A 27,492-nucleotide genomic window follows, 5' to 3' on the forward strand; every position below is an offset into this window, starting at 1 on the left:
CGCTCACCTCCTACCTCTCCAGGATTCTGTGTGTACTCACTGACCTCCTACCTCTCCAGGATTCCGTGTGTACTCACTGACCTCCTACCTCTCCAGGATTCCGTGTGTACTCACTGACCTCCTACCTCTCCAGGATTCCGTGTGCACTCGCTGACCTCCTACCTTTCCAGGATTCCGTGTGTACTCACAGACTTCCTACCTCTCCAGGATTCCGTGTGCACTCGCTGACCTCCTACCTCTCCAGGATTCCGTGTGCACTCACTGACCTCTTACCTTTCCAGGATTCCATGTGCACTCACTGACTTCCTACCTTTCCAGGATTCTGTGTGTACTCACTGACCTCTTACCTCTCCAGGATTCTGTGTGCACTCACTGACTTCCTACCTCTCCAGGATTCCGTGTGTACTCACTGACCTCCTACCTCTCCAGGATTCCGTGTGTACTCACTGACCTCCTACCTCTCCAGGATTCCGTGTGTACTCACTGACCTCCTACCTCTCCAGGATTCCGTGTGTACTCACTGACTTCCTACCTTTCCAGGATTCCGTGTGTACTCACAGACTTCCTACCTTTCCAGGATTCCGTGTGTACTCACTGACCTCTTACCTTTCCAGGATTCCGTGTGTACTCACTGACTTCCTACATTTCCTTGTTTGTATTGTTCTTCAGGTTCAGAAATCAACACCCTATCACCACTACCAACATCTTTATGCACTGTACTACTTATTAATTGCTGCATAATAAATTACTCCAAAATTTCATGTTTGTTTGTTTTTTTTACACTAGTCAGTCTTGCAAAGCCTTTCTTGCACTTTAAAGTGAGATTAAGTTAATTTTAATTTGCCTAAAAACTTCCTTTTTTTTGGAAAGAAAAAAAGGAGTGGAGGAGAGGAAGAAAGAGGAAGAAAAAGAGCGAGAGAGAACGGGAATGTAGCTTTATTCTAAAAATGGGTATTAATAATGGCCGATCAATATTTTGTGTATTTAAGGTGGAGAATGTATATTTTGTGTATTTAAAATGGAGAGCTCTATAAATATTTATTGAGTTTACTTGTTCCGGATCTGAGTTCAAGTCCTGGATATCCTTATTAATTTTCTGTCTCATTGAGTCTAAATCTCTTTATGGGTCTTATGTATCTGGGTGTTAGGATCGTTAGCTCTTATTGTTGCATTGATCCTTTTACCACTATATCTTTGTTGCTTTGAAATCTATTTTATCAGACGCGAGAATTGCAACTCCTGCTTTTTATTTATTTATTTATTTTTGCTCTCCATTTGGTTGGTAAATCTTTCTCCATCCCTTTGTTTTAAGGCTTTGTGTATCTTTGGATGTGAAATGGGTCTGGATGTAGCATATCATTAGGTTTTGGCTGTATCTTTTGACTGGGGGATTTAGTCAACTTAAATTTAGGGTTACTGCCATTTGATGTTAACTGGCTATTTTATCCATTCACTGATGTAAATTCTTTTTTATGTTGATGCTCTTTACTTTTTGGTGTATTTTTAGAAAGGCTAATACTGGTTGTTCCTTTCTATATATAATGCTTCTTTCAGAAGCTCTTGTAAAGCAGGCCTGGTGGTAATAAAATCTCTGAGTTCTTGCTTGTTCATAAAAGATTTTATTTTTCCTTCAATTGTGAAGCTTAGTTTGGCAGGATATAAAATTCTTGGCTGAAAGTTCTATTCTTTAAGGATGTTGAATATCAGCCCCCACTCTCTTCTGGCTTATAGAGTTTCTGCTGAGAGATCTGCTGTGAGTCTGATAGGCTTCCCTTTGTAATTAACCTGACCTTTCTCTCTGGCTGCCCTTAGTATTTTCTCCTTCATTTCAACCCTGGTGAATCTAACGATTATGTGCCTTGGGGTTGCTCTTCTTGAGGAATATCTTTGTGGTGTTCTCTGTATTACCTGGGGTTGAATACTGTTCTGCTTTGCTAGATTGGGAAACTTTTCCTGAATAATATCCTGAAGAGTATTTTCCAGCTTGGATTCATTCTCTTCATCATATTCAGGTACACCAATCAAACGTAAATTAGGTCTTTTCACATAGTCCCATATTTCTTGGAGACTTTGCTCATTCCTTTTTATCCTTTTTTTTCTATTCTTTGTCTTCTCGTTTTATTTCATTAAGCTGGTCTTCGACCTCTGATATCCTTTCTTCTGCTTGATCAATTCGGCTATTCAAAACTTTCATGTTATAAAACAACAATATTCACTATCTCACAGTTTCTGTAGTCAGGCATCTAGGCATGGCTTAGCTGAGGCTGCTGGCTCAGGGTCCTACACAAGGCTGAAGTCAAAGTGTCTACTGAGGCTGTGGTCTCATCTGAAGACTTAACCAGAGAAGCCTCCACTTCCAAGCTCACTCTAGTAATTGTCAGCAGAATTCAGTTCCCTGGGGCCTGGTGGACTCAGGGCCTCAGTTCCTTACTGGCTGTTGGCTGGAGGTTGCTCTCAAAGTCCCTGCCATATAGGCCTCTCAACAGGGCAGCGCACCAATGGCAACTTGCTTCATCAGAGTTAGGAAACCAAACAGAGTGTCTGTAAGGTAGACGTCATGATCTTTTATAACTTAACCTATCACTTTCACTAAGTTCTATTCAATAGAAACAATTCACTAGGTTCAGTCCCACACAAAAGTAGTCCAAGGTGGGCTCACTGGGAGCCATTTCAGAAGCGTCTACCAAAGCTAGTACTAGGGTGAAGTAACATGCCAAGGGTGCAATATTGAAGGGAACACTTATTCTAGTACAGCCCTGAAGGGTGAATCCTATCAGATACCTCACCTCATTCACCTTACCCTAGTCCTGACCCTGCTCCCTGCCACATGCACCTAACACACCTATTCTGATTTCTGCCTACCCAATTAGTGCTCCCTGAAGAGACACTAGCCTGAGCCTGTCTTCTCAAGCAACTGTTCCATGATGCGTAGTTTCTTTCCACCACAACCCTTTCCTGAATCTTATTTGTTTTCTTGTTCTAATTTTCCAGTATGCTCTTGGGGAAAAATGATACGAAATGTCTCAAATATTTAATAATTAATACCTAATTCTTACAGAATCTATATATTTATGGCAATATTTATTTACTAGAATACAATTCACATACCCAACTCACTGAGGATATTTAATGAAAATGCAAATTCCATTCCTGGATCCTATCCTAGACCCAGTGAATCAGGATCAGAATCTGAGAGATAGCATCCCAGGTGGTATTTTAGCTTCCTAAAACATAATGGCTCTTTGCATTTAAAAAGTGACTTCATTAGTCGTATACCTTAACCCTAAAAAACTAAATTTCTATTCAGAAAATTTGGCAAAAATTCAGGAGCAAAAGCTGCATGATTAGAGAGACTTTTTTGGGTAGGGGAAATATCTCCTTGATAACCTTCAATATCTTGTGTAAACTACTTATTATTCTTAAGAGCTGGGTGAACCAATGACATATTTTAATGCTATACCTGAACCTAAATGGTGTCTTTTTCCTTGGTACTACTAAATATGCATTACAGTTTTACCAAATGAACCCTTGGCTTTTCCAAGCAGTCCATGTATTGTGATGAAGGACATAGGAATGTGTTCAAGAGTTCCTGCACCTTTTCAATTAAAATGAGTTGCTAATTGTATCAGTGCTTGTAGAGGAAGCCATTATATCAGCCTCATTGACTCTGCTTTCCCCCCTAAATTGCACTCAGACGCTTGAACTGTAATCAATCCCTGTGCTGAAAATCAATCCTGTGTTTGCCTTTAGATAATTGTCACCCATTTTTCTCCATATTAGAGCTATGACACCACACCAGTTCCACAATTGAGTCAGCCAAGTCAGAAGCAAAAGAAATCCCTGTCACTATTGAAAACCACAATTTAGGTGCAGGGTCAGAGGCAATTACACAATTGCAATGGAATCAAACACTCAGATGCTATGTGGTGTGAGTTCCTAAGCATCCTCCAGGCTCATGGACCATGGGAGACCTGAGGGCAACCAAGTAGCTGGTTATAAATGGAGAGTCCTAGAAAAACAAATTTCCCACTTTAAGAATAATGTACCCAGCCAAACTAAGCTTTATAACTGAAGGAAAAATAAAATCCTTTGCGAACAAGCAAGTACTCAGAGATTTCCTCACCACCAGGCCTGCTTCACAAGAGCTCCTGAAAGAGGCACTAAACATAGAAAGGAACAACAAGTACCAGCCACTCCAAAAACATACCAATGGTAAAGAGCATCAACAAAATGAAGAATCTGCATCAACTAATGGGCAAAGCAGCCAGCTAGCATCAAATTCACACATAACAATATTAACCCTAAATGTAAATGTGCTAAATGCCCCAATCAAAAGACACAGACTGGCAAATTGGATAAAAAGCCAAAACCCATCTGTGTGCTGTATCCAGGAAACCCATTTCACATGCAAGGATACACAAAGGCTCAAAATAAAGGGATGGAGGAAGATTTACCAAGCAAATGGAGAGCAAAAAAAAGCAGGAGTTGCAATTCTCGTCTCTGATAAAATAGACTTTAAATCAACAAAGATCAAAAGAGACAAAGAAGGACATTACATAATGGTAAAAGGATCAATGCAATAAGAAGAGCTAATGATCCTAAATATATAGGCAGCCAATATAGGAGCACCCAGATACATAAGGCAAGTTCTTAATGACTTACAAAGAGACTTAGACTCCCACACAATAATAGTGGGAGACTTTAACACCCCACTGTCAATATTAGACAGATCAACCAGACAGAAAATTAACAAAGATATCCAGAACTCAGACCTGGAACAAGCAAACCTAATAGACATTTACAGAACTCTCCACCCCAAATCCACGGAATATACATTCTTCTCAGCACCACATCACACCCACTCGAAGACTGACCACATAATTGGAAGTAAATCACTCCTCAGTAAATGCAAAAGAATGGAAATCGTAACAAACAGTCTCCCAGACCACACTGCAATCAAGTTAGAGCTAAGAATTGAGAAAATAACTCAGATCCGCACAGCTTCATGGAAATTGAACTGGCTCTTGAACGTAGAGTGGAAAAACAATGAAATGAAGGCAGAAATAAAGATGTTCTTTGAAACCAACAAGAACGAAGATGCGATGTGCCAGAATTTCTGAGACACATTTAAAGTAGTCTCTAGAGGAAAATATATAGCAATAAATGTCCACATGAGAAGCAAGAAAAGATCTAAAATCGACACCCTATCGTCAAAATTGAAAGAGCTAGAAGTGCAACATCAAACAAACTCAAAACCTAGCAGAAGACAAGAAATAACTAAGATCAGAGCAGAACTGAAGGAGAAAGAAACACAAAAAACCTTTCAAAAAAATCAATAAATCCAGGAGCTGGTTTTTTGAAAAGATGAACAAAATAGACAGACCACTGGCCAGATGAATAAAAAAGAAAAGAGAGAATAATCGAATAGATGCAATAAACAACAATAAAGGGGATATCACCACAGATTCCACAGAAATACAAACCATCATCAGAGATTATCACAAACATCTCTATGCACATAAACTAGTAAGCCTGGAAGAAATGGATAAATTCCTGGACACTTACATCCTCCCAAGCCTAAACCAGGAAGAAGTCGAAACCCTGAATAGACCAAAAACAAGGGCTGAAGTTGAGGCAGCAATTAAGAGCCCACAACCCAATAAAAGCCCAGGTCCAGATGGATTCACAGCCGAATTCTACCAAACATATAAAGAGGAGCTGGTACCATTCCTTCTGAAACTATTCCAAATAATCCAAAAAAAGGAAATCCTTCTCAAATCATTTTATGAGACCAACATCATCCTGATACCAAAACCTGGCAGAGACTCAGCAAGAAAAGAAAGTTTCAGGCCAATATCCAGGATGAACATAGATGCAAAAATCTTCAATAAAATACTGGCAAACTGATTGCAACAGCACAGCAAAAAGCTTATCCATCATGATCAAGTAGGATTCATCCCAGGGATGCAAGCCTGGTTCAACATACGCAAGTCTATAAATGTAATTCACCACGTAAACAGAACCAAAAACAAAAACCACATGATTATCTCAATTGATACAGAGAAGGCCTTTGACAAAATTCAACAGCCATTTATGCTAAAAACCCTCTATAAACCTGGTATTGATGAAACGTATCTCAAAATAATAAAAGCTATTTATGACAAACCTACAGCCAATATCATACTGAATGGGCAAAAACTGGAAGCATTCCCTTTGAAATCTGGCACTAGACAAGGATGCCCTCTCTCACCACTTCTATTCAATATAGTATTGGAAGTTCAGAGCAATCAGGCAAGAAAAAGAAATAAAGGGTATTCAAATAGGAAAGGAGGAAGCCAAATTGTCTCTATTTGCAGACGACATGATTGTATATCTAGAAGACCCCATTGTCTCAGCCCAAAATCTCCTGAAACTGATAAGCAACTATAGCAAAGTTTCAGGATACAAAATCAATGTGCAAAAATCACTAGCATTCCTATATACCAATAACAGACTTAAAGAGGGCCAAATCAAGAATGAACTGCCATTCGCAATTGCTACAAAGACAATAAAATACCTGGGAATACAACTAACAAAGAATGTAAAGGACCTCTTCAAGGAGAACTACCAACCACTGCTCAACGAAATCAGAGAGGACACAAACAGATGGAGAAACATTCCATGTTCATGGTTAGGAAGAATCAATATCGTGAAAATGGCCATACTGCCCAAAGTAATTTACAGATTCAATGCTATCCCCATCAAGCTCCCAATGACCTTCTTCACAGAACTGAAAAAAACCATCTTAAACTTCATATGGAACCAAAAGAGAGCCCGCATAGCCAAGACAATTCTAAACAAAACAAAACAAAACAAAAAAAGCAGGAGGCATCACACTACCAGACTTCAAACTATACTACAAGGCTACAGTAATCAAAACAGCATGTTACAGTACCAAAACAGAGATACAGACCAATGGAACAGAACAGAGGCCTCGGAGGCAACACTACACATCTACGACCACCTGATCTTTGACAAACCTGACAAAAACAAGCAATGGGGAAAGGAGTCCCTGTTTAATAAAATGGTGCTGGGAAAACTGGCTAGCCATGGGTAGATAGCAGAAACTGGACCCCTTCCTTATACCTTACACTAAAATTAACTCCAGATATATTAAAGACTTAAACATAAGACCTAACACCATAAAAACCCTAGAAGAAAACAAGGAAAAACTATTCAGAACATAGGAGTAGGCAAGGACTTCATGACCAAAACACAAAAGGCATTGGCAACAAAAGCCAAAATAGACAAATGGGACCTAATCAAACTCCACAGCTTCTGCAAAGCAAAAGAAACAGTCATTAGAGTGAATCAGCAACCAACAGAATGGGAAAATATTTTTGCAGTCTACCCATCTGACAAAGGGCTGATATCCAGAATCTACAAAGAACTAAAACAGATTTACAAGAAAAAAACAAACAAGCCCATTTGAAAGTGGGCAAAGGACATGAATAGACACTTTACAAAAGAAGACATACATGAGGCCAACAAACATAGGAAAAAATGTTCGTCATCACTGGTCATTAGAGAAATGTAAATCAAAACCACATTGAGATACCATCTCACGCCAGGTAGAATGGCGATCATTAAAAAATCTGGAGACAACAGATGTTGGAGAGGATGTGGAGAAATAGGAACACTTTTACACTGTTGGTGGGAGTGTCAATTAGTTCAACCATTGTGGAAGACCATTCCTCATGGACCTAGACATAGAAATTCCATTTGACCCAGCAATCCCATTACTGCGTATATATCCAAAGGACTATAAATCGTTCTACTATAAGGACACATGCACACGAATATCCACTGCAGCACTGTTTACAATAGCAAAGACCTGGAACCAACCCAAATGCCCATCAACATAGACTGGAAAGGGAAAATGTGGCACATATATGCCATGGAATACTATGTAGCCATCAAAAACGAGTTTGTGTCCTTTGTAGGGACATGGATGAACCTGGAAACCATCATTCTGAACAAACTGACACAAGAACAGAAAATCAACCACCACATGTTCTCACTCATAGGTGGGTGTTGAATAATGAGAACACATAGACATCACACACTGGGGTCTGTCAGGGGGAAATAGGGGAGGGACAGCAGGGGGTGGGGAGTTGGGGAGAGATAGCACAGGGAGAAATGCCAGATATAGGTGATGGGGAGGAAGGCAGCAAATCACACTGCCATGCGTGTACCTATGCAACAATCTTGCATGTTCTTCACATGTACCCCAAAACCTAAAATGCAATTTAAAAAAAAAATAATGTTATAGGCCAGGTGCGGTGGCTCATGCCTGTAACCCCAGCACTTTGTGAGGCCGAGGTGGGCGGATCACCTGAGGTCAGAAGTTTGAGATCAGCCTGGCCAACATGGTGAAACCCCACCTCTACTAAAAATACAAAAATTAGCTGGGTGTGGTGGCTCACACCTGCAGTCCCAGCTACTTGGGAGGCTGAGGCACAAGAATCCCTTGAACCTGGGAGGTAGAGGTTGTAGTGAGCTGAGATCACGCCACTGCACTCCAGCCTGGGCAACAGAGTGAGATGCCATCTCAAAAAAAGATAATAATAATAATAATGTAATGAAGGATATTTTATTCCAGGACAATCAAAATGCCTAGATAAGGTATCGTTGAAAGTCAGTGATATTTCAGAAGTCTCGCTTTCTGGAAGGAAAAACATCATATTCTTGTAAATATGTTACTTATTTAAATTCAGTAAGCTGTTATTTTATGTGTTGCATTGTGCATCTATGTAAGAAGTAAAGATCAGAAGGCAAAGCTCCATGTTTCAGGAGGTGCCTTTGAAACACATTTAAGATCGGGCAGGTAGGGAGGGGCTGGGGCTGGGGCTGGTTGGGGGCTGAGAGGTGTGCTGAGGGGTCAGACGGTGTGTAAAAGGTATACAGTCGGTATCAAATGTGGTTTCATTTTCTAACTGAAGAACTAGAGAGCTGAAAATGCAGTCAAGGAATTAAGATCAAAAGAATATATTTATGATCCACGCAAGTTAAACAGCCTTTAATTCACGGAAGAGAGAATCAGCCTTCAAGGCTCAAGCCATCAGGTTCTTTTTTACAAAAAGAATACAAAGAAAAAGAAAGTCATTTTAGAATTTAGCATAATTCTTGAGAGAATGTACATAATTAAAAGAAGTAACAAATACAAAAGTTTACTTTTTTCAAAACTGTAAGTTTATGATTAATTATCTCGTGGTGAAATATGGTATATTATGGTTCGGTCATTTATATGTTCACATATTTGCAAAACCTGAGAGATAGTAGGAATAATATTCATTAAGTTTCGTTTTGCTGAAGTACAGAGAGCATATATACACAAATAGTGGGAAACAAGTCTAGGAGGAAATTACAGCTTGGTCGTGGAGACACTGTACTATACTTTAGGTGTCAGAAAATAAGGAGTCACTGGAATTGTGTTTAGCAGGAGGTTTGCCTGAGAACATGTTAGGAGGACTGATTTTCAACACTGGGCAGGGTAACTCAGATTTTTAAAAAAGGAAGAAATCAGGGAAACATTTCAGAAGTGTACCCCAACATTCCAGGAGCTGAAATGAAGAGGACTGAACTTGGAAATGAAATACAGAGAAAAAAAGCAAAAGGCCTGGTGCTAGAAGAACCCACCTCAAGTGGGTAAAACCTCCTAACTTGTTCTCAGGCCAACCTTCTACTAAAAGTGACCAAGGGGATCACACTCCTGTATGACCGGAGTCAAAAGCACAGGGGAAATGACTCTCGGTAGAAAAACTGATGTCGGGGACAGCGAAATATCATCTGGTTTGGAACAAGTTGAGTTGAAGGTCCCTGCATTTCACAGGCACTAACATGGGTGCCACGACACGAGAGAGGTCAGCCCTGGGAGTGATGACGCAGTGAACGGAGGGGAGCACATTAGGGAAGGAGAGCAGAGAGGGGAGAGAACAGAACAAGGGACAGGATTTCGGTACAGGCAGGGTTGTAGATCGGAGCCCCAAGAGGAGCCAGAGTGAACATTTAGCAAGGTAGGAAGAGAGCTAGCCTCACAGAGGTCAAGGGAAAAGGAAAATTGAAGGAAGGGTTAATGCTTGCATGTAGAAAATAGGACAGAGCAAGTTAAGGCCACTGGGGGTTGAAGCCTGCTGGTGAGCTTAGGAGAGCAGCTCTATTCAGGTTTGAGGGCAGCCTCTGGACTGTTAAGGGTGAGGAATAAGGGGTAGGAAAGTACAGACGTGGCACAGTGAATGTCCAAGATGTTTGCTCAGCATCCATTCGTGGTTCTGATTTTTTCATTCCACCTAGACTTCCAAGAAATTCCTCTTTCAAGCCCATTTTCTCCATTCACTTATACAGAGTATTTCCTTCCACCACAATGGAAGGCATTTTTACAAGCTGATACCAACTGAATGCGTTAATGGAGTCTCATGATGAAATTCTATCAGGCAGAGCATACTGTTATTGCAATATATTTTATTACTCTATTAGTACATGTTATAAAATATGTACTTATGAACAATTACTACTACAATTTGATATAGCCAATCCATTGATGTAGGGATTTGGAGCAACAGTCATTTTTAGTGAAGAAAGAGCTGAGTAAAGGTGAAATTCAAGATTCTATAGCATGCATGAAATGAAATGACCCATTTTAAAGACTGGAGATAACTATTCTACCATAGATACACTTTCATTTAAGACGAACCATTTCATTTATAACAGTTAAGAATACATTAAAGTGAGGGAATTAAACTCAGATAAAAATCTCTTAACAAAACATCAACTGTTTCATCCACAAAGAACAGCAAAGTCTTTTTTTAAAAGAAAAAACCCACTCCACTTCTTTTTTAATTGTTTGAAACTCATGCTAATTTCAGTAAATGTAACGATGATTATAGTCAGCACTTAGAAAATGAGAAAATGAATGATTTAAGATGTAGACTGTATTAAAAAATACCTGATCTCTAGAAATTATCAGTGTCAACAAAGATCTACAGGGTGAAAAAGACACTTAAAGTTGATGCAGAACAGAGATACAGGAAATTTTTTACATGAAGAAAAAGATAAATCAATTAAAGCAGGAACTATGCTGTTTATTGTGATGAATCACATTAATAGAACTCTTCCGAACAAGTTAGTTAACTGAAGAAAGAGAGGAGAAATATAAATAAATCAGGATTTTAATTCACTGCTTTTGCTTTTGGAAGCCGGAAGACAATGCCACACATTCACGGCTGCGTCTACACAAACGCAAACAAACGCTCTGCCAGGAAGCATCTTGTGTGGCACTGTTTATGAGCATGCCCACAGAAGGTCCCAAAGAATAACAGATTTCCACAGGGGAGGAAAGTATGGAGATCAGAGCTTTGCTCAGAATGACATTCTAATGATTTTCAGTAACAGCAAAAGGATTCCATTTCATAAAATCAGTCAGGCCAGTTTTACGTTTTTTTCTTCTAGCTTATTCACCGGACACTTCCTGAGTACTGATGAACAGGCAGGTCCTATGGAAGGCAGTGCAGATTTTGTATGGAATGAAATGCCTCTGCTTAGGTTGTCATTGCTGTTTACCTTATAATCTTGTGGCCCAGAGTACCTGACCATGGGCTGTGTCTGATTGCAAGCTGACCTTGTCCACCAATCCTGGGAAGCCATGGCTGTAGGTCACAGGGTCTGCTCCTGTGTAAGTACTCGATGAGGGGGTTTTCTTGAGACCTTCTACATTTGCAGGACTCGGTCCAGTGAGAGAGAAAAATGAAGCTCTAACAAGCTGCAGGGACCCGACCTACAAATCCTTCTTCCGCCCTGACATAGGTCATTGTCGTTGTATAGGTGTGAGGGTTGTTTTAAAAAACATCAATCAGAACTAAGTAACTGTCTGGGCACAGTGGCTCACACCTATAATCTCACCACTTTAGAAGGCCAAGGCTGGTGGATCACTTGAGCCCAGGAGTTTGAGACTAGCCTGGCCAACATATCAAAACCCCATTTCTAATAAAAATACAAAAACTATCTGGGCATTGGGAGGCTGAGGTGGGAGGACTGCTTGAACCTGGGAGGCAGAGGTTGCAGTGAGCTGATATTGAGCCACTGCATTCCAGTCTGAGGAAGAGTGAGACTCTGTCAAAGAAAAGAAAAAAGAAAAGAAAAGAAGGGAGGGAGGGAGGGAAAGAGGGAGGAGGGAGGGAGGGAGGGAGGGAGGGAGGGGAGGGAAGGAGGGAAAAAGAAAAGAAAAAGAAAGAACTAAGTATCATATAATCTCGCAAATGTAACCTGACTGAAAGTGTAAGTGCTCCCTTTTCTCCTCATGCTTATTCTTAGTTGGGGTACTTAGTGCAATAGTTAAGAAAACAATATAAAATCCGATTCTCTAGGCTGAATTCTAAAGGCAGTATTTAATAGCTATGTGATTGCATGTAAGTGATTCAACCTCCGTGCCTCAGTTTCTCATCTGTAAAATGGGGATAATTATAGTTTCTACTTTGTAGCGCTTTGGGAGGATTAGCACACAATACCTGATATTGTACACATTCATTAATGCTAGCTAGCTCATTAATCTTAGTTTTAAACGTGCGAATATTGTGACAGCAGGATAATTAATACTCAGTATGTTCAGTGTTTCCCATTTGGCATGGCACCGTTTTATATATCACATATGACCAAAAGGTAAGGCCTGGATAAAGAAAATGTGGTACATATAAACCATGAAATATTATACATCCATGTTGCTGCAAAAAAGAACGAAATCATGTCTTTTGTAGCAACATGGATGCAGCTGAAAGCCATTATCCTAAGCAAATTAACACAGGAACAGAAAACCAAATACTGCATGTTCTTACCTATAAATGGGAGCTAAACTGGGTACATATGTACATAAAGATGGGAACAACAGACACTGAGGATCCCAAGGGGGGGGGCAGATGGAGACTAGGAAGGGGACAAGGTTGAAAAGCTAACTATTGGAATCTATACTCACTATTTGGATGATGGGTCAACTGTACTCTAAACCATCACACAATATACCCATGTAACAAACCTGTACACGTACCCCTTAAATCTAATATAAAAGTTGAAATTAGATATTTTTTAAAAGGCAAGTGTGGTCAAATGAGTTCACAGGAGAGTTTTCCAGAAAAAGTTCGTAATGACTGACAGTAAGTAGACCTCCTCATCTCTTCTTTCCAACCTTTGTTATTGCACAAATTGCATTACCAAAGAGCAACAAGACTGAGGAAGTGAGGGACAGGGGCGCTCCAAACTGGAAAACACTCAAATGTCCACGAGTAATAAAATGAATAAGTAATTGGGGCTTATTCAAACAGTGAAATTTAACACAGTGATGAAAATGAATGAATCATAGCATACAACGCCATGAATGAATCATAAAAACATAACAGTGAATAAAAGAAACCAGACACAAATTACATATATCCAATGATTCCATTTACAGAAAGGTCAACAAGTCAATATTTAGATGTGCATAGTGATGATTATAAATGTGAGTCATGATTACCGTGGCATGGAGGAACTGGTGATGGGAAGAGACATGCGGGTGTGGCAGGGGATACCTCCGTAATTCTGCCAAAAGTACAATGGCTACCTGGGTATTTGCACAGAACAATTTTTAATGCCATGCATTTACACTTTGACTGTTTTCATGTGTTATAGTTTATAAAAAGGCTTTAATTCCAGATGTAAGTTTATCATTTTTAAAATGAGAATGAACAGTTTATGAGGAAATATATCGGAAATCTAAGCTAGAAGCAAGTGGAGTAAATCTGTTAATATCCATATGCCCCACCTTAGCACCATTTTTCCACATATCCCTCCGTATGTCTTCACCAAGTCAATTCCCAACATCTTCCAATCATAAAGATTGAAGGGTAATTATAGATAAATGCACATTACTGCAACAAGTGTGAAGGATATTCTCACAGTACACATAAGCGATCGGATTCCCTGGACAGTCAAGATGATGGAACATACTGTTGAGAGATGCTCTTTTTTGAGAAGAAAAATGATGAACATATGTTCTAATTTAGATAATCTGCTCCTCTTTTTTTTTTTTTTTTTTTTTTTGTGAGACGGAGTTTTGCTCTTGTTACCCAGGCTGGAGTGCAATGGCGCGGTCTCGGCTCACCGCAACCTCCGCCTCCTGGGTTCAGGCAATTCTCCTGCCTCAGCCTCCCGAGTAGCTGGGATTACAGGCACGCACCACCATGCCCAGCTAATTTTTTGTATTTTTAGTAGAGACGGGGTTTCACCATGTTGACCAGGTTGGTCTCGATCTCTCGACCTCGTGATCCACTCGCCTCGGCCTCCCAAAGTGCTGGGATTACAGGCGTGAGCCACGGTGCCCGGCCAATCTGCTCCTCTTCTATTTCAGACTCTTAAGTTTACTCAGCTAACCTTTTTACAGAGATAGGAAAAAGTGCTGGATAATAATGATTCAGTACAAGTCCGTTCCCATGTTCCAGATAATGGCTCATAGCAACATAATTCTGCTGATCTATTTGTAATATTTTACACAAGAAAAGTTTTTCTGGCCTAAAACTAGTGACTTTGAAAATATCTGTCCTGTAATGTTGACCTTCTTCAGAGAAACCGTTTAAATGTATAAACATAAATAAATACAGTTAAGCAAAATCCGTAAAATGAGAGAAGAAAACAGTCCTCTTTAAGACAACAGCCTGTAAAGTGTATTGTTATCTTCGTACTGCCATGCTGGGAACCAGAAGGTCATATGGATTCCACCTTGTTCTGTTCTCTGTCACAACACCCCGAAAGCCTTACTGCCCTAGGCACTTGGTGAGGAAGATGACTGAATTGAGAATGACTGAAACCATACAAAACTGGTCTGGAGCAACTCTGCTTTAGCTTGACCCTTTTGAGAGCCAAAGATAAAGTCCAGTGAAACATTTTATTTTCTATAAGGAATTGATGGAGGGTTTTCTCACCACATCATACAGCAAACTCAGTACCAAGAGCAACTGGCTTGCCCTAAGTAACTGATGTTTGTTCTATAGATACGATGATTCAAGCAACTGCCTCATTTTCTGCATTGGTTATAAGGAATTTTAGTGCAAAATCTGAAGTCTATTATAAGCACAGGCAGACTTTGGTTTGATTTTGTATTTTATAACCATAATTTGATTTTCCCTGCACTTCCATATTTGCTCATTTTGATCACGTGAGTTGCATTTTCCAGAATATAATGGAATGTAAGTCATTACGTTCCCCCATCCCACACTGAAGCATCTTAGTTGATTAGGTCTGTGGTTCTAGTCTAGACCCTCTCCCCGACAACTGACAACGGCACGGCAGACCCACCTGGATTTCCCACGAGCATACCAAATGCATACCAAATGCCCAGAACCCAGTCCTTCTGTGTCCTCTACTCTGTCTTGATAAGTGCCACCATGCGCTTGGTAATTCAAGTCAGTATCCTGGGTCCCATTCCTGATTCTTCTCCCTATACGATTTGCAAGAGTTTATATTGCCTCAAACTCCCAAAAATCTCTTAATTTTTTTTATTTCCCTGCTGACAGGGTTTGGCTCTGTAGCCCCACCCAAATCTCATGTTGAATTATAATTCTCAATGTTGGGGGAGGGACTTAGTGGGAGTTGCTTAGATCATGGGGGTGGTTTCCCCCTTGCTGTTCTCATGATAGTGAGTTCTCACAAGATCTGGTTGTTTGAAAGTGTGTAACACTTCCCCCTTCGCTCTCTCTCTCTCTCTCTCCTGACACCGTGTGAAAACATGCCTGCTTCCCCTTTGCCCTTCCACCATGATTCTAAGTTTCCTAAGGCCTCCCCAGCCATGCCTCCTATACAGCCTGTAGAACTTTGACTCAATTAAACCTATTTTCTTTGTAAATTACCCAGTCTCACGTAGCTCTTAATAGCAGTGTGAGAATCCACTAATGTACCTGCCTGTCGCTGATCACTAGTTTCAGCCCCTGCCCTCTTTCTCCTAAACACATGCTAACCCTCACTGGCATCCCCTGCTCTAGTCTTCCTCCCCTTCCATCCATGGTACACACTCCTTCTAAAACTCAGATGTAAAACCATTACTGCCTGATTGAACGTTTTCTCAATGATCCCCATTATCTAAAATAGAAAGAAAAATCCTTTAGAATGATCTTTAAATGACCTTCATAGTCTGAATTCTAGGCCTTCACCTCTGCTCCTTCAACACTTGTGGTGCTAGAAACAAACCCTCCCATTTTCACACACATGCCATTTCTTCCCCTTAAATTTCCTCCCTCCCTGGTCATCCAGGGCTACTTCCATTTGTCTTCAGGTCCCTGCATACCTTACCTCTGAGAAGTGTTCCCTGACACTTGGGCAAGCTTTGGCACACCCTCCCTCAGTTTCCTACAGAGTCTGGCCCATAAGTCTATTGTAGAAATTACCAGGGTGCTTCGAAATTGCTTCCTTGTATATCTCCTTTCTAGACAATAACCTCCCTTTTTTTTTCAGGTAGTATGTCACACTTTTGTAGCTCAGGACCTAGCATAGAATGCGTCCTCAGTTAAATAAGTTGATAAGTAAATAGTAGATGGCAGGTCTACATTAGATAGAGCCAGATGCTAGACTCAAAAGCAACAGACTAAAGCAGGTGGTTGCAAACTAAGGCCCACAGGTCAAACCTGAACCAGTGCGTGTTTATAAATAAAATGTTCTTGGAAAACAACCATGCCAATTTGCTCACATATTGTTTAGGCTGCCTTTGTAATCCGGTGGCAGTGCTGAGTGTATCTCACAGAGACTGCATGGCCCACAAATGCTAAAATATTTATTACTTGTCCCTCCACAGAAAATGACTGCTCACCCCTGAACTGAAGACATACTTATGAGCTAGAGTCATGGACCTCAGAGCATGTCCTGCTACAATGTCAATTACACTAACTATACAGATTTACTCTAAAAGCTTTCCTTTTCTACTGTCTTGCTCCCTTGTAAAACCAACACACACACCTCTGCAATCTGAATCCAGATTAGCTTTCAAACTCCCTGCGGCCAACTCAACCCTATCGAGATGGAGGCTCTTTCGTTTATCTAAGTGCAGAGACGGCTGTTACTGTTTCGTCTTCCCTGACTTCTTTTAGTAATGTACTTCCCTGAGTTTTGCTTGGCACCACACTGCCCACCTAGAGAATACTCCCCCTGCCCTGCCTCCCTTGCAACTAGGTGTCACCATCTGAGGATGTTCAGGCAGACAGAATGTGAACAGAGTGATGTGTGCAGTTCCGTTTCTGCCCTTAAAAGAAGATGTGCTCTCACTTCCTCTCTCCTCCCTTTTTGGGTTGAAATATGGATGTGGAGGGAATGACCAATTCTGATCATACAGACAAGGACAATGCCTTCAACAACAAGGCAGAGGAAACCTGAGCTCTTTTTTGCAACCTCATAGAGCACCCTTAACCTCCTGGACCACCCTCTTACCCAGACGTTTTTGCAAGAGAAATAAAGCTTTCATCTCTTCTATCCCACTATTATTTAGGTAATTGTTACAATGGTCAAAGCAGTACCCTAACTTTTCCACTTAGCTTCCCTCTCCCTGTCTTGTTTTTCTTTAATACACAGATGTCCTCTCCCTGTATCTGACTTCAGCAGAGCTCGACTTTCTAACTTGGCCACTCTTAAGTTAGAAAGCTGCGCAGAAGTTTCACTTTCAACGGCTCTCTCTAAACTCTTAAGTCTTTCCCCAGAATCTCACCGTTTCTTAAAACCCTCACCTTTCCATTCCTTTCCCTTTTGTTCACCTCTATTCTTCCTTCTTTCCCAAAAAATAAGGCAAGGAAAGGAAATTTCCAGCCCTTCTAATGAAGTCTTCGTTCATACTTTTCTGCTTTTCTTTCCTCATTTCCCCAGCGAGGCGAGCTGGCAAGGCCCCGACCCTTCTTAGAGGATGTAAGTGGGAAAAGCAAAGTCAGAGAATACTTACTGCTCTTCAGCAGTAAAGTGAGGATGACCGTGAATACTGACAGCTGTACATTTTGAAAGGTTGACCATGGCAGAACTTAAGAAGTTGAAATGCGATGAACCTGATATAAAAATGCCTAATATTAGATCGCTAGGAAGGCCACTGAGTATTAGGTAAGTGGTGTTTTAGGGAAAGTTTGCGGAAAGCCGGAGATACACTGAATTGGGTGGTTTTGGCTGGAAGCCAGGAGGCCAGTTAGGAGGTCAGTCAGTCCTGTTCTAGGATGATGCAGTGGAAATAGAAAATAGGAAAACATACCCACTAGATATTTAAAAGAATAAGAGACAGTTTTGATGGCAGATTGGATAGGGAAGCTCCATAGTGGTCATCCTTTCCAACAGTATTTGGTCATCCAAGTCCTTTGGTGCTATAGAGGGTGTGAGGAATTTAGAGGAGGGAATAAAGTAAGTGAATATACATTCAAAGCACTGCACAGTAAAATACATGCAAATGAAATCACAAGTATGCAAATGAGTAAACCTGGATGAAAGGCCGCTTCTTACATAAAACGGTTAACACGCTTTCCAAAGGGCACATCAGGTACATGCTGGTGAATCTAATTCTGTTTTAGCATTAATAGCTTCAGGTTTGGGTCACCTCAGGGAAAATTTAAGTTTAGCCTGCTTTTAATTTCTCTGCACCATCCCCTTTAAGTTCTGTATGACATCCAGCCTTCAATGATTATTAAATAAATCAAATGAAACTGAACTAACTAGCATTATGCAAATTATTCCTAATCTTCTGTCTCTCTGGAAGCATTGTTCATGATCCTCAGTGGAGTTAAGATTGGAATCCTCACAACAAAACCAAAAAAAATTTCTTTTTTACTCCACTTCTGGAAAGCAAAAGTCCTACTTACAGATGAAAGCAATGTGGTTGCTGGATAGGGTGATGATTCTGCCTCCAAAGACCTCGGATCAAATCCGGTGCTACCCAACTACCAGCCACACATAATCCAAATATCACCATGCCCCATGCGATGGCTAATTTTGCATGTCAACTTGACTGGATTAAGGAATACCGAGAGAACTGGTAAAGCATTATTTTGGGGTGTGTCTATGAGGCTGTTTCCAGGGGAGATTAGTGTGTGAGCCTGAGTGGACTGAAGTGGGGAAAGATCTGCCTTCAATGTAGTCAGGCTGAAGGCCCAGGGAGAATGAAAAAGGAGAGAAAAGGATTTCCCCTCGCTTTCTCCTTGAACTGGGACACATACACTCTCCTCGTCCTGATATCAAGACTTCAGGCTCTCTGGTCTTGGGACTCCAGGACATACACAGTGGTCGCCTCCCCACCTTTGGCTTCTCAGCTTCTCAGGTGTGTGAACTCAGCCTGAGAATTATACCACCGGCCTCCACAGTTTTGAGGATTTTGAACATGGACTGACCATGCTACCAGCATCCCAGAGTCTCCAGCGTGCAGAAGGCTTGCCATGGAATTTCTCAGCTTCCATAAATAGGTGAGCCAATTCCCGTAAGAAATCCCCTCTCATATCTCTCTCTATATACCCTATTGGTTCTGTCTCTGTAGAATGCTGACTAATACACCCCTGTGCCCAGGGCTTCTGGAAAGCCAAAACACTGCAAACATTTCCACTCTTATCTCAATATTTCAAGAAATTTCAAAAAGTCTTCATATATTCATAATACGAAGTTAAACTTTACAATCCCTCTCTCTTTCCGTTTAGTTTGTCAGGGAGGAGCTCAGTCTCTCCTCTGTCCCACTCACTTCCTCCCACACGTTCTTACCTACAGGCCGCTTGGCTTTTCCTCTGCGAGTGACTCTCTCTTGTAGACACAGCCCTTTCAAGGCTATTCTGGAATCTGCCCATTACCTCGATTCTGCACACCAGCTGCAGTGAAGAGGGAGTCTCTTAATCTTTCCACATTGATCATTTTTTAATCTCTGATCTTCTGAGTCTTCATTTCAATATCTATGAACTGGGGATGCTACCTGCCTCGTCCTCATCTACTCCATAAGATTGTTCTGAAGGCTCCATGTCACATTGGATGTAAAAGTACTTTTAAATATGTTAAATTATTTTAAGTGGCAAGTCATCATTATTTTTAAATCAGGTGGGATTTTTCTTTATATTTCACTCTCCATGAACTTTTCTGGGAGAGAAAAAAAATGCTGTAAGTTCTCCCATCAGGGAGCTTTTGTGGGTGAAAAGAGAGCTCTGCCTGACCTCTGTGTCTCCCTCAATAAACATCACTCCCTTTCTTTCCCTTCTGAGCCAAGCTTTGGGGAAGTACTGTTAACATTCATTAGCTCTCCTTCCTAACCATCGGTTCATGCCCACTGTTCCACTGCACTCACTGTGCTTCTGCTAAGGACAACACTAGCTGGCAATCTGACCAATCTGCTGTGCTCACCCATCTTCCTTCCTTTGATTCCGTCTCTCAGAGAGGGTCTGCTCTTAACTTTCCATCATATTCTCCTTCCCATTGCCCTGTTCACTAAGGCCCTTTAAGCGTTTGCATGATGCTGGGGTGTTCCTAACGACTGTACTAGTTACCAGATCATCTTGAGCACCTACCATGCATCAGACACTTCCTTTCCCATATCACCCTCACAACAATCCTGTGTCTTCTCCCCATCTTACAGATGAAGACACAGAGGCTCCAGGAGAACACAAGTGCTGGCCGCCACGCACCCCATAATAAACCACGAAGCTAGACTCCACACCCTGCCTGGGCCTCGCTCTCCAGAGCTGGGCAGCGTCCCTCCTCTCTTCAGGCTTCTTGAGTTTGCAGCTTGGTTGCGTCATTTGTTCGCTGAGCTCAAAACCTGGCTTACTTAACCTCTTTAACTGCCCATTTCCTCATCTGGAAAACGAGGCCAATGGTAACACAGACCTTTTAGATGTGAGGGTCCTTAGATCATGTTTGTACACTGCTCAGCAGAATGGCTAGCGCAGAGTTAGCCTCAATCAACGTTATTACTGCTTTTTTATCATGTTTGGTACCATGGCCTTTTCTCTCTAAATGTCCGCTCTTGGGCACACACACCGCTCCCAGCAGCACCCACATGTGAGAAGGCCCGACCCTCGACGGCCAGCCCAGACTTCTCCACTGAGTGCCAGGTCCACATTCCCAGTCACTGGCCAGATTTCCTCCCTTTGACATCCCATGCACACCTCCAATGTGACAAACTCACAGCTGCTCTCCCCTGCATCCTCCTCTAAACCTGTTCTTCTGGGACTGCCCTACGCCGGCGGCCGGCTGGTTCCCCTGAGTCATACACTTGGGCTTTGTCCTTGACTCCCATGACTCCCCAGTTTCACTGTTTCCGCAACATTAGATCAGTCACTTAATCTTTCCTCCTAAACATCTCTCTGAGTCATCCAGCCTCTCCTGAATATTGCCTTTGTCACTGCTGAGTCTGTCTTGATTTAAATTTTTGATATTTTAATAATCAAAAAATTATTGTTCATCATGTATTTTTGCACAGTTTAAATATTACATTAAAATATTATTTAATATTAGTAACTTGGGGTTTGGGCACTTCCTTAAATTTTACAACAGAGATGAGCACCTCACTTAACCTTACCTTAGTCTTGGCCCTGGTGCCCATTTTTCTCCCAATGCAATCTCCTATAGTATCCTGCCAGTATTATATTTCTAAAATGTAAGTCGGCTCATGGCACACCCCTGTTTCAATGCATTCAGTGTCTACCGAGCCTTGCAATTCCATACCACCTCCACGCCTCCCCATGGACCCTCTGATCCAGCAATAGGAATCCATGCCTTTCTCTTAAGGTGGCCCCACTTTTACATCTCTGTGCCTTGGAAACAGTAGCCTTTGGACAGTGATTTTTTGACTATCCTTAAGTTACCTGGGATGGTTAGAAACTGGCTAACCTTGTGAAGAGCTCAATGCTAAGGCTTTTATTGATAAAATGTAAATTTCAACTATACTGTATCAAAATCCATCTAAAACTACGACACATCTCCATGCCTTCCATATACAACACACTCATGACTTAAAATGCTCTTTGTGACCTAGCCTCATCACGCTAAGCCTCAGCTGCCGTACTTTGCTATAATCCCGTGATGCCAACCTCAGGAGCTATTGAGACTGATAAGCAGGTGCTATGGTCTAAATGTTTGTGTCCTGCCCAAAATTCTTATGTTGAAATCCTCAGCCCCTGAGTGATGGTATTAGGAGGTAGTAATTTGGAGGAGGTGATAAGATCATGAGCCCTCATGAGTGGGATTTGTGTCCTTATAAAAGAGGCCCAGTGGAGCTCGTTCACCCGCTTTCACCATGTGAGAGCAGAGCCAGAAGATGCCGTCAGTGAACCAGGCCTTCAACAGATGCTGAATCTGCTGGCACCTTCATCTTAAACTTCCCAGCCCGAGAACTGTGAGCAACACATTTCTGTTTTAAAAGCTACACAGCTGAAGGCGTTTTGTTACAGCAGCCTGAAGTAGGTAAGATAGTCAGCTGGCCCCTAAACTCAATGTTCACATACAATTAATTCTTTTTCTTGTGTGGTTGCATTCTTCCACTCAGAGTATCCTATTGTTCCTTCTGATCTCTGCTCCCTGCCGTCACTGGTTCTGCTTTTTATTCTTTATCCCCAGTCGCTTGATGTCATTCCATTTTCTCTGTCCACATTGCTCCAACCTTAACTTTGCTCTTTGTCACTGTGTGTCTCTGCCATCTCAGTACTTCCCTTTGTGGGTGCTGACAAGGCTTAATAATTACAACTGGCCAAGTGCGGTGGCTCACATCTGTAATTCCAGCACTTTGGGAAGCCAAGGCAGGTGGATCACTTGAGGTCAGGAGTTCGAGACCACCCTGGTCAACATGGTGAAACTCCATCCCTACTAAAAATTCAAAAATTACCCAGAGTGGTGGTGCATGCCTGTAATCCCAGCTACTCAGGAGGTTGAGGTATGAGAATCACTTGAAACCTGGAGGCAGAGGTTGCAGTGAGCAGTGATCATGCCACTGCACTTACGCCTGGGCAACAGCACTGTCTTGCTCTGTCTAAAAAAAAAACCAAATAACCAAAAATTACAACCTTAGCCAGCCTACGACTGTGCTCTCCTCTGCTCTGTTAACTGATTCACCCATTTAGTTATTCAATCACCATATCTTTGTCTCTTCTCATCTCTTTTTACTTATTGATGTGTCATTGTTCTGATTAGTTAAGAGGTGCTGAACAGATATCTAATTATGGCAGTGTGGGCCACGGGATAATTCTCAAGTGATCTCTGCCATAGCATGTCTCCATATAGGGCATCGTGGGCAAGGTTAACAAGGAATTCTAACCTCAAATACCTGAGGACCCAACTCAGTTCTCTTCTGCTATCCCTGTAGTCATCAGAAAATGCCAATCCTAAGCTTTTTGGGTGGGGTTGGTTGGAGTCCCAAAATGGGACTAGGGTGAAATTTCTTCAGAGCATGGAAATAATGGTCCAGGGAAAGAAGCAGATGCTAAGAACTGAGCCTTAGGGAATGACCAGTAGGCCCACATTCTTGGGGTGACTTCCTTCAAAAACTTCATTTGTTAACACTGGGCTTCCCTTCTTGTTGGTTTCAGCAGGAAGCAGGATTGGGGTGATTTGGAGAAGCAGAGGGGAATTTACTTAGGGGAGACTCCTGGGTACGATGTGCACATAGAGAGAGGTTGGTGTGGATGGCAGGTGGAGCCCATGAGAGGAGGGCGTAATGCTAAGTGAAGGAACGTGTTGTCATTTGGTGAAGAGGAGGCGGCGTGCACGTGCAGAGGGGCAGCCATGAGTCTGGAGCTGTCCTGCAGGGCAGCCTCCTTCACTCTGCTGTGTGTGTAGTGGGGAGCTTTGACCCACCCTGCCCTCGAGTGTTTCTGAGCACTAGCAGCAGGAACAAACCTGCAAGGCTGATTGGATGTAGAGGAACAATTATGTAAAGAGAAGTGTGTACACAGAAAACAAAAAACCCTGGGGCTTTGAATCCTTCTAGAGCTCCTGGCCACCTTCTTCAGCACAGCAACTGACAGCGTTGTCAAGTGCTTGGCTTTGTCCTTCTCACAGACAATCTGGGCTAAGTAGTGAGATCCAGCTGGCCAGGAAGGAAGACACATGCCTCCCCAGGCCTGTGGCTCTTCTTGGACTGGCCTTGCTGCTTCCTGGCTAGGCAGCTGCAGTGAGGGTCTGCTGCCCTGAAGCAGTCACATCATTCATTAATCCAAATTCCGAAAGACAAATGAGCATATGGTGCTAAAATACTTCTTTTTAAAAACCACAGTTTCATGGTCTTAGTCAAAGCAGGATTATTACGTGATTATTTTAAATTCAATATATTTGTTTTAGAGACAGGGTCTTTCTCTGTATCCCAGGCTGGAGTGTAGAGACACAATTATAGCTCACCGCAGCCTCCACCTAGGTAATCCTCCTGCCTCTACCTCAAGTAATCACCGCAGCCTCCACCTAGGTAATCCTCCTGCCTCTACCTCAAGTAATCACTGCAGCCTCCACCTAGGTAATCCTCCTGCCTAAGCCTCAAGTAATCACTGCAGCCTCCACCTAGGTAATCCTCCTGCCTCTACCTCAAGTAATCACTGCAGCCTCCACCTCAAGTAATCCTCCTGCCTAAGCCTCCTGAGTAGCTGGGACTACAGGTGCCTGCCACCATAACCAGCTAATTGCTTTTCAGTGTTTATAGAGACAGGGTCTCACTCTGTTGTCCAGACTGGTCTCAAACTCCTGGCCTCAAGCAATTCTGCCACCTCAGCCTTAAATTCATTTTTTTTACTTAGCAATTTCAAGAATAACAAATTTGGAATAAAGATTTGTTTTGTATTAATAAAAATAAATAGTGACCAAAAAACCCCGATATTCTAGATTGAGAGACTTCCCTCCTGCTGTAATTGGACCACTTTAAGGACTAAACTGGAAGGAAGGAGCAAGAGGCATCCGTGACAAACCTGTGGTTAAGCTCTCTTTGAAGAAATCACACAGCATGGCTCTGTGCTCTGAACATGCTCTGTGTCTGCCCTTTTTCAAAGGCAAGACAACCACCTCAAGGCCAGTCAGACCATGAATAACGGTCTAAGCCCTTGCCACCAGGATGGAGGAGTCTGAGCAGTCCAGTGAGGAGGCTTTGTTGGCAAGGGCTGATTCAATGGCAACATTCTCTCTGGAGGTTAGCCCATTTCTGTAAGTCAGTCCCGTCCAAGTTTGATTATTCTTCTTTGAATCTCTTCCAACAGTCTGATGGCCTTGAGGTTAAACAGCTGAAAACTGCACATAACGCAGTATTCCCCAAAATACGCCTTTAGAATTTCTAGTTAAGAAGAACTTGGCCAAAGTCAAATCTCCCCATAGATTTTGTTTGTGTTCCCCTTGGGAATTGTCTTGTGCATGTCACTGTACAACTAACTGCTATCATCCTCATCATCATCAACAGTTTTAAGAATTATAATAGCAATAAAATTGACTTATCAATTTTGAGATTGGAAATTTTGTTACCTGATATGTTTTGGCCCTATGTCGCCACCCAAATCTCATGTCAAATTGTAATCCAGTGTTGGAGGAGTGGCCTGGTGGGAGGTGACTGGATTATGGGGGCAGACTTTCTCTTTCCCATGAGAACAGACAGCTCTTATCATGATAGAGAGTTCTCATGAGATCTGGCTGTTTGAAAATGTATAGCACCTCCTCCTGCTCTCTCTTCCTCCTCTCCTGCCATGTAAGATGTGCTGGCTTCCCCTTTGCCTTTTGCATGATTGTAAATTTCCTAAGCCTTTCCCGGCCACGCCTCCTGTACAGCCTGTGGAACTGTGAGTCAATCAAACCTCTTTTCTTTATAAACTACCCAAGTCTTGGGTAGTTCTTTATAGCAGTGTGAGAACAGACTAATACATTACCTAAAACAAATTGTGGAAACAAATCAGCTCGTTAAAAAGTGTGAGCATAGCCAGTTAGAATGGCGATCATTAAAAAACCTGGAGACAACAGATGCTGGAGAGGATGTGGAGAAAAAGGAACACTTTTACACTGTTGGTGGGAGTGTAAATTAGTCCAACCATTGTGGAAGACAGTATGGCGACTCCTCAAGGCCTTAGAAATAGAAATTCCATTTGACCCAGCAATCCCATCACTGGGTATATATCCAAAGGACTATAAATTGTTCTACTATAAGGACACATGCACACGAATGTTCATTGCAGCACTGTTTACAACAGCAAAGACCTGGAATCAACCCAAATGCCCACTGATGATAGACTGGATTGGGAAAATGTGGCACATATACACCATGGAATATTATGCAGCAATCAGAAATGATGAGTTTGTGTCGTTTGTAGGGACATGGATGAATCTGGAGAGCATCATTCTCAGCAAACTGAAACAAGAACAGAAAATGAAATACCGCATATTCTCACTCATAGGTGGGTGATGAAAAATGAGAACACATGGACACAGAGAGGGGAGTACTAAACACTGGGGTCTACTGGGGGGAAAAGGGGAGGGCCAGCGGAGGGGGGAGGAGCTGGGGAGGGATAGCCTGGGGAGAAATGCCAAATGTGGGTGAAGGGGAGAAAGGAAGCCAAACACACTGCCATGTGTGTACCTATGCAACTGTCTTGCATGTTCTGCACATGTACCCCAAAACCTAAAATGCAATAAAAATTAAAAAAAAAAAAGTGTGAGCATAGCCAATCATACAAAGCCACCCATTCATGTGTGTTGTTGGTTTTGTTTTGTTTTGTTTTCAATTTATTTTTTTGAGCCAGCATTCTTTCATAAATATCCACTGATACTGGAATCAGGCTATGTGTCCCTCCCTCTGGACTGGTCCCCTACAGCCTCCCACACTCCATGACAACTCAGGCGCCACAGGCCACTGAAAAATTGGATACGTGACTGAGTCTTTAAGAGGTGGGGTGATTAATTTAGTAAATCAGTATGTTTTAAATGCAGATTGTTCTACAATAGGAGAAAGCTGTGGAATGTCTTATCTCAGCTCTGTCTACCACTACTTTGGAGGTAGCTACAGTTATCAGTGAGATAACCAAAGTCAGATAATTCAAACTGGGGCATAAAATGTTCTGTCTGAGTGTCAAGAATGGTTCTTTGGGTATGGCGAAGGGTTCGTGTCTACATTTAATTTTCAAAACGTCTTATCTAAAAATATGCCAAAAAACACCTAGAAAAACACATATCACTGAAATATGTAATACATTTAAATATATGTATACACACACACGCACACACACACACACGTTTTCATAATCGCACTCACATCTGCCCTGCTCACACCGATGATCAAGTATTTTGGGAGCGGACATCTGGCAGCCTCCCTGCAGTCATCTTTTCCTCTACGGAACTCTTCTAATACCCTGTTCTAGCTATGATTAACCTTCCAAAGCCATCAAACAACTCAGGTTCTCTCTCCATTCCACACATGGCTCAAATAGCTTCCACTGCCTCAAACATCCTGCTCTGCCCCCATTCTTAACCTGGCTACCTGCTCTTACCTTAGAG

Source organism: Callithrix jacchus, chromosome 5, assembly GCF_049354715.1.
Source record: "Callithrix jacchus isolate 240 chromosome 5, calJac240_pri, whole genome shotgun sequence".
Classification (NCBI taxonomy): Eukaryota; Metazoa; Chordata; class Mammalia; order Primates; family Cebidae; genus Callithrix; species Callithrix jacchus.